Raw genomic sequence first — 8,988 nt, 5'->3', positions numbered from 1 at the left:
CAACCAGCTCTACTACTGAATACGGTGAGCTGGCCACATTTTCTGATAGGCTCAAATTCCCAACTTCCTGCTTGCCGCATCGCAACTAGCCCATCCCATTAACTCCCACGTCCACTCCCCCCCCCCCCCCCCCCCACTTCTAGATTTCTGATTCACGTAGGAGTCTGTACGATGACTGTGCTTCCACTTTGGAACATTTTCATCGCCGGCCCTTGTGGCCGAGTGGTTCTAGGAACTTCAGTCCGGAACCACGCGGCTGCTACGGTCGCAGGTTCGAATCCTGCCTCGGGCATGGATGTGTGTGATGTCTTTAGGTTAGTTAGGTTTAAGTAATTCTAAGTGTAGGGGACTGATGACCTTAGATGTTAAGTCCCATAGTGTTTAGAGCCATTTAAACATTTTCATCAAACAGCAGTCGCACCCATAGAGTTATGGATATAAGTGGTGTCCGACAGAACAAACAGCATTCGCGGTGAAGGAGCTGAGACATGCAAAGAATGGTGCACGAAATGTGTTTGTTTCGTACCTAGTTTACGAGTCGCATCTCAACAGAAATAGCAGTAGAGCTGGGAGAAACAAATGAGCTACTAAGTGACGCATAATTCACGGTACCGTAGCTTACAGACTAGTGTTTGCAACATGGCCGACCACGGACGACTTAGCAGCGATCTTTAGTAATGTTACTTTCTCACCAAACCAAAGGTTCTGTTGCGATTCAGAGACGGGTTCCACGAAACTTCGCTTGGGCGGTGTTTCTCACTTAGACCAAGACCTTGAAGTCTTCTCCACAAACTCTTCTTCATATGGAAGTGACACCCATTTATTTCACTTGATGGGACAACTTGATAAAGAGCCAACATCGCAGTTGCCTCCAAATCGACGTGCAACGGGATGAGTCCATCCGACAGTATTCCAACAGCCCGAGGGCAAACAGCAAAGCTAAAGGTTGAAACATCCCACATCTCCTCCGTCAAAGAAATACAAATCTGTTCATTTATGTTCCAGTAAGGTCAAGATGAGCCCACCCGGTCGGCCATGCGGTCTAACGCACGGCTTTCCGGATTTGGAAGGAGCGCCCGTGGTCCCCGGCACGAATTCGCTCGGCGGACTTGTGTAGAGGTCCGGTGAGCCAGCCAGTCTGCGGATGGTTTTTAGGCGGTTTTCCATCTACCTCGGCGAATTTGGGCTTTTTCCCGTTATTCCGCCTCAGCTACACTATGACGGCGATTGCTGCGTAAACCATTACTCTACCGCGCAAATATAGGGGTTACACTCGTCTAGTGTGAGACGTTCCCTGAGGGAGTCCACTGGGGGCCAAACTGCACAATAACCCAGAAAGAGTGGTTCTGTGTGGGGCGGCGGAGGGGTGAAGTGGACTGTGGTAGTCGTCGTGGGGTTGTGGACCACTGCGGCTGCGGCGGGGACGGAGCCTCTCCGTCGTTTCTAGGCCTCCGGTTAACATAAAATACAAGTGAAGATGACTTTCTTCTTCGATTACAGTGAAAGGGTACAGTACCGCCCAACATTGAGAATAGGTACGAAATTCTTGTCAGAACAACACATTTTTTGTGTAAAAGTAACTCAATAATTTCAATTAATACAGCGAAGCCGGATACCAGTGTGGGAAAGAATGACAAGTTATTTATTTAATTGATCACATGTGCACTTCCGCAAAATAAATCCCTACATCCCGTTTGGTGAGATCTGTGTGGTGTAAATGAATGAATGTATGGTCGTCTGCTAACCACAGATAGTGAATCGATATGAGCATCTTTGAGTCGATCCTTTGGGTACCTTTGGTGAGACCAAAGAGATGGAAGTTACCAGAGCTTTTGAGCGTTTGAAATGTGGCCGACCAATAAGGTAGCAAGGTGCTTCTCCCACTTCGAGAGAGGTGCGAGAGAACAAAAAGACGGCCATGTTTCAGACTCGGCACTCTGGCGCTGAACCTTCTGCTGTGAAGACCTGTTTTTTGTTGTGCTCTGTAATGAAAGCGTGGAGGCATGGTATGGATGTGGAATACTTAAGAGTAGTTAGAACTAATCATTTCTCTTTCCTAGGATCTTTTGTGGGGAAAATTACAAAGTGAGGCAGGTAATTTTAAAGGGATTATAGTAAACCAACGGTCACAAAGGGACCACGTGTAGTTATAAGTTGAGATACTAGCGTGGGTACAATAAGCTGAAATATTTAAGAATTAATATCGTGTGTACCATAAGCTGAAATATTTGAGAATTAATAGCGTGTGTACAATAAGCTGATATATTTAAGAATTGCGTGTGTATCATAAATTGAAGTATTTAAGAAATATCATTCCGTGTGACGCTGAATTTAAACTCTGAGAGAAAATCAAGGTGAGTCGGCCGTTTTTCCAGCAACGCCACTTGGCTTGCATTGCACAGGAAGACGAGCGTTTATCTCCAGAGTTCACAGTAGGAAACTGGAATTACAAATTGGGGCAGTGTCGAGTGAAACTGGGTTAAATATTGATTGAAGTGGGAAAGCGGAAAATGATGAAGTTGTAACGGTTTTTGTGTATTATTTCAGATTGTTGTATTGGGTATGTCTTGTAATTTGAATATGTGTGTTTTGCATGGGAGTAGCAAGGTAGTTTCGGAAGATTTTGTGGGTATGCCTGTTCCTTCTGCATCGCTCGATCTGGAGGAATGTTTCTGGAGAATGATTGTGAGAGGCGAAGTGTGAGGTATAATAAAAGATCCACCATCCGATCCAGGGAGTGCACAGTTGTGGTAGATAGATTACGAGACCGTAGTATGGAAATTCTCTTATGATATTGTCGTAGGTTGTAGAATTTGTGTGCTAATGAATAAATCAAATAGTGAAAAGAAAGAGATTAGTGGCCTATTTCATTAAATTGTATGTTATCATAATGTCCCGAATTTGTATAAAAGCCGTTAAATCAAAGACAAAAAGTAAGTGTGGTATTGCCAGTGCGTAGTGTGCAGACAGAGTTCTATAGTCAGATGCGTGTTTCCGTTGCGTATTATTCATGCAGGAGGATAATTTATAACAAAATCGTAAGATACGAGAATTCATGTTGCTAATCCACTCGCTTGGCAAACCACCCATCTTGCAGGCCTGACTGCTTGATGCCACAGTATGAGAGAGGCAAGTGGGTGCCTCTCATAATTTCGACCCTGCCAGGATTATTTAAATTGTTAGGATAATTGTTGCCAGGATTATTTATTGGTTAGGATATTTTGTTGCCAAGATTCCGTTTTTGTCACGATAATTTTGTTGCCAGGATCATTTTTGTTAGGATATTTTGTTGTTAGGGTTTGCTGTTAATTTTTTTTTATTTTTTGATGGAATATATTGTGATAGCGCTAAGAAGTAAAGTTTTTTTTTCTGTTTGCAATTTCTTTCTGGATTGGTGAGGATCTTTTATTTTATTTTATGTAATTAATTGCGGTATCGCACAAGGCTAGAAGATCGTTTTATAATTTTTTTTTTGCGTAATGTCCGTAGTAACTAGGTCGCAGGCTAAAAGTATAGTCACCATGGAGAATAACGATTCTGGCGTGAATGTAGCAGTGCAGCGGGAAGTAGGTGTTGACCGTGAGTTAATGAGAGGGGACGGCAGGCACTCCGAAGAGGCTGTATTGTTCAGTGGACCGCTGCAAGGGGAGCCTTTGTGCAGGGGGCTTTGTTCACTATCGGGGACCTTTCCGAACGACGCGGGCGAGCAGGGACTCGGTCAGGTAGAGAGTGAAAGTGCAGCTACCCTTAGCGAAGCAACGGTTTCTCAGGCGCACGAGGTGAGCGCGCCGAAAGTTGCAAATGACGATATGATGCTACAGTTGTTACAGAGTTTGGTGAGAGATAATAAGGAAAGAGATAGGGAGAATAAGGAAAGGTTAGAAGCGATGAATAGGGAGACTAAGAAAGGATTGGAAGCAAATAACGAGAGATTAGAAGCGATGAATAGGGAGACTAAGAAAGGATTGGAAGCAAATAACGAAAGATTAGAAGCAATCAATAGAGATAATAAGGAGAGAGATAGGGAGACTAAGGAGAGATTGGAAACAATGGATAGGACAAATAAAGAGGCAATGAGGAAGCTACACACAGTTATCGATGAGCGTCTGTCCGCAGTTAATAATCGGTTAGATGAAGGGGAGAAGAATCTGGGTGCGGTAAAGCAAGTATGTGATGCTGTGAAAGAAAAAACCAATAATTTGGAGGTACGAGTAAGTGCAATAGAGAGCGATATTACGAAACGTGGGGACGTGTTGCCGGATGAGCGAATCAAAGAGATAGTGGGGGACTTACTTGCAGATAAACAAGGGGCATTAGACAGTGTAGAAGCTCAAGTCACACGGCAGGAAATGGCGCTAAATAAACACAGGGATGAAGTTGCGGTGGTAGTGGCCAGAATGAATACGATTAGCGCAGATGTAGAAAAGATCAGTATAAGAGGCGAAACAGGGTCTGACAGTACGCAGCGAGAGGTTTATGCCGACCAGGAGGAGATACAATCACTGTTACAGTTTAAAGAGGCACAATTAGAAACAAATAGGAAACATAGGGAAGAACTAGCACGGTTGCAATTAGCGGGCAGAAGCGAAGGTGAAACACCACCAGGTAGACTGCAGAGGGAGAGTGAGATAAATTCAGGGAACGAAAATAGGCAGAAAGAGGATGACGAACTCAGAGAGTTAGAAGAACGGTTGTGTCGGATAAAACAGGTGGCAAACCCAACTGGGTATAGCCCAAGGTCGGAAAACATAGATGCGGAAGAAGAATGTAGGAGGCACTTCGTGTCGGTACAGACGTACACTTGCTTTCCGGATCCTGATAATTACCAACATCCATGCCTGTGGCTGTCTCAGTTCCAAGATTCATTACCTTCATCGTGGGGACCGCTCCTCAAAATGAAGTTCGTGTGTAACCATTTGAGGGACGAGGCTAGAGCAAAAATGCAGGAGGTTATTAAAGACTGTAGTAGCTACAAGATGTTTTGTGACAAGTTTTTAAATGAATTCTGGTCGAAAAGTAAGCAGGACCAGGTTAAGCAAAGCATATTGATGATGCCAAATTGTAACGAAGGTGGTATAAGAGATCCAGTGTCGTGCTATCAGGAAATGCTGAGACGAAACAGGTATTTGGATGTGCCATACGAAACTGGGGAGCTCATTAGGATCTGTATCACGAAGTTGCCAGTGAGATTGCGCAGAGATATAGTGATAGCGGGCAGAGGCTTGAACGATTCTGCGTCATTTCAGCACTTCTTACAGGAACTGGGAAATGAGAGTAACATTGTGAACGCCGACATGACTCATAGGTCAGACAGAGTTGAGGATAGGAACGGTAGAAACTATCAGAATGACAGGAGAGCATGGAATCAGAGAAATGACGGAAATGGAAGATGGCGAGGAAATAGGGGGCAGAATTCATGGGGATATCGACCAGCAAACCGGGAAAATAGAAGATGGGACAGAGATGGAAGAAGAAGGGAAAATGAAAATGATGGGCGAAGAGAGGATAGGCAGTTATTGGGTTCACGACAGGACAATCATTGTCACAATGACGGAGGGACAAGAAGGTGACTACTTGATAGACGGGTACAAACCAGGACTATTAATGATGTAAATATTAGGTATATCGATTACGGAAAACTAAGGGAGAATCTGTTAGAGGAGATAGGAGATGTGAGGAGTGAAGTCCACCCAATAATTAGCGTAGAAATAAATGATATAATCGTACCTTGTGTCATCGACACAGGCAGTGTAATGAGTGTTTTGAGGGAAGATGTGTTTAAGTGTTGTAGCCTTACAAAACCATGGCCAACGTTGCCATTGCAAAGGACAACAGTGAGAGGGGCAATTATAGGAAAGGGAATTGAGGTGAAGTTACAAGCGCAGGTAGACTTCGTGTGCCAGGCGAAGAGGTTTAGTACAGTGTTCATGATTGTGTCATCTCTAACTGTTGAAGGGATATTAGGCGTTAATTTTTTGAACCAATATAAAGCAGTCATTAACATGAGGAATGGTTCGATGGAGTTGAAACGAGACTCGGAGGAAATTACGTTAAGATTCGACGATTGCTTACATGGTAAAGATAACGCACACTTAGCATTGTGTCTGGCGGTAAAGTCCGGTAGACAGGCACAGAATACGGGGTTCGAACAAGAGAAGAAGGAAAGTCATAAATGTTTGGAGGAGGAGATCAGGGAGAAAATCTGGCATTTACGAGGGACCACGATCTACGGGGAATTGCAGAAAATTTTATACGAGAATAGAAAGGTATTTAAACATGCTGCAGGTACAATAAGAAATTTTGTGTATAGATTCAAGGTCAAGCCACACAAACAGTTTAGGGCCCAAGTGTACCCGATACCTGTTGTGTACAAAGAAAGAGTGGAAGCTGAGATCGAAAGCATGCTACAACAAGGGATTATCGAACCAGCATCCAGTCCGTACAACAGTCCTTTAGTTTGTGTTGAAAAAAAGGATGGGTCAATTAGATTAGTGTTGGACGCAAGAAGGATTAATAAGATAATTGAGCCAGAGACAGATCGGCCGCTGACACTTGACGAATTGCTACAAAAGTTCCACGGGATCAGAGTTCTAAGCTCAGTCGATTTGAGAATGAGTTTCTGGCAGGTGGAGTTAGATCGGGGGTGTAGGAAATACACTGCTTTCTTGTGCTACGGAAAATCGTATCAATTCCGGAAACTACCATTTGGGTTAAATGTATCATCCGCGGCATTTATCAGAGCGCTAAATACTGTCATTCCTAATGAAATAAAAGACAAGGTAACACAGTACGTGGATGATGTCCTGATAGCAGAGAGAAACTGGGAAGACCACAATAGAACGTTAGGCATATTGCTCGGTGCACTGGAGAGACATGGGGTGACCGTGAATTTGGGAAAATCAGAATTTGGACGAAAAGAAATCGAGCCAGAGGGAATAAGACCAAATCCAGACAAACTCGAAGCAATCAGAGATTTTCCGGTACCGAGAACAAAACGTCAGCTACGGGGTTATTTAGGATTAATCAATTTTTACAGGAGGTTCATTAAGATTGGGGGTGCAGCGACACCCAGACTATGTCAGCTGACTGGAAAGAAAACGGTATGGAATTGGGACCCTGTCGCGCAGGAAGAATATGAGGCGTTAAAGAAGGCACTGCTATCGGCACCTCTTCTCGGGCATCCAGACCTAGAGAAAGAATTTTGTATGGCCACGGACAGTTCCCGTAGTGGACTTGGGGTAACATTGTTCCAAGAGCAAGAGCAAGGAGGAGAAGTAATACAACAACCTATTGCATTTGCGAGCCGAGTGCTTAGCAAAGCTGAGAGAAATTACACGGTAACTGAGCTTGAAGCTTTGGCAATAGTATGGGGTTTTAGTAAGTTTAGATACTATTTGTATGGAAGGCATACTAAAATCTATACTGACCACAAGTCACTACAGTTTCTAATGTCGGCCAAACTTAATCATAGGCGACTCGCTAGGTGGGCACTCTATTTACAGGAGTTTCAGTTTTCGGTCACGTATATTCCTGGGCCACAGAATATAGTGGCAGATGCGTTGTCAAGGAACCCAGTAGGTCATGGTCAATGCTTTGATGAGGAGGTAAACGAGAACAGATATGATATATTGTATATGCAGGGCGTGCCATTCGAGAAATACATAGGGACGGTACTCACAAATATCGCGAAAGAGCAGGATAAAGACGCGTCATGGAGAATGGTGAAGGACAGAGTTAGAGCGAACTTAGACGCCAATATAGCACGTTTTTATACAATTCAGAATGGGGTCCTTTTCTACCGTAGAAATCCGAACACACAAGACTGGGTGTTGTGTATACCAAATGAAATAGTCAACAAGTTGATCTGGTACACGCACCTAAGTTACGGACATTACGGAGCAAGGAAATGCTGTAAGAAGTTAAGGGAATCAGTTTATTTCATTAGTATGGAGAGGAGGATCAAGAACGTGCTTGGTAGTTGCAAATTGTGCCAGAAGGCAAAATCATTAACTATCTCATGCAAAGCACCGCTTTTTCCGATAGTGCCAGGTAGACTGAGGGAATTCGGAGCAACAGATTTGTTTGGCCCGCTACCTAGGTCAGTGCAGGGATATAGATATGTTTTAGTGGCAGTGGAATTGGTGTCAAAGTATGTGACTTTTACCGCATTGAAACGTGCGACGGGAAGGACAGTAGCAGCAGCGATCGTTAAAAACTTTTTGCGAGAAGTAGGGACTGTAGAAAAGTTCATTGCTGACAATGGACCACAATATAGATCCAGACAATGGCTAACCACACTGAAGAGAAGAAGGATAAAACCGGTGTTCATATCCCGATACCATGCTGCAAGTAACCCCAGTGAAAGAGTAGTAAAAGAACTGGGAAAATTGTGTAAGATCTATTGCCATAGGCAACACAGAAGTTGGAGTATTTTTCTCAAAGATTTTCAGGACATCCTCAATGAGCTACCACATGGAGCAACTGGTTTATCACCAATTACGGTGCTAAAGAATGAACCACCACCAGATCGAGTCCGGGAGCTGGTAGATTTTCCGCGATCAGGAAAGCAGAGGCACACAGAAATTGTCAAGGTTGCGATAGAGCGAATTAAGAAAGCAGCTAAGGATAGGCAGGAGAAGCAGAAAGGAAAGATCCGTAAGATAGAATTGGCAGTAGGAGACAAGGTTCTAATAAAAACTCATCGATTATCTAAGAAGCACAGATTTCTAACTAGCAAATTCTTTACTGTGTATAGTGGACCATTCAGAGTGAGGCGGATTGTACATGAAAATGCTGTACTGATTGAGACGATCAAAGGAAAACAATCTCGAGGGCTTCATCACATTTCTAACATCAAATTATGGAAAAGTTAAGGATAGATCTAAAGTAGGCAATTTATGGTAGATAGTCAGTGTATTTATTTGTGGTGTGTAACGTTGTGCAGGGTCAAATCGAACGTAAGAATTTTCAGGCGGGATGTCAGGAAGT

The sequence above is a fragment of the Schistocerca nitens genome, chromosome 12, assembly GCF_023898315.1.
Source record: "Schistocerca nitens isolate TAMUIC-IGC-003100 chromosome 12, iqSchNite1.1, whole genome shotgun sequence".
NCBI lineage: Eukaryota > Metazoa > Arthropoda > Insecta > Orthoptera > Acrididae > Schistocerca > Schistocerca nitens.
This window is presented reverse-complemented; position numbering follows the sequence as displayed.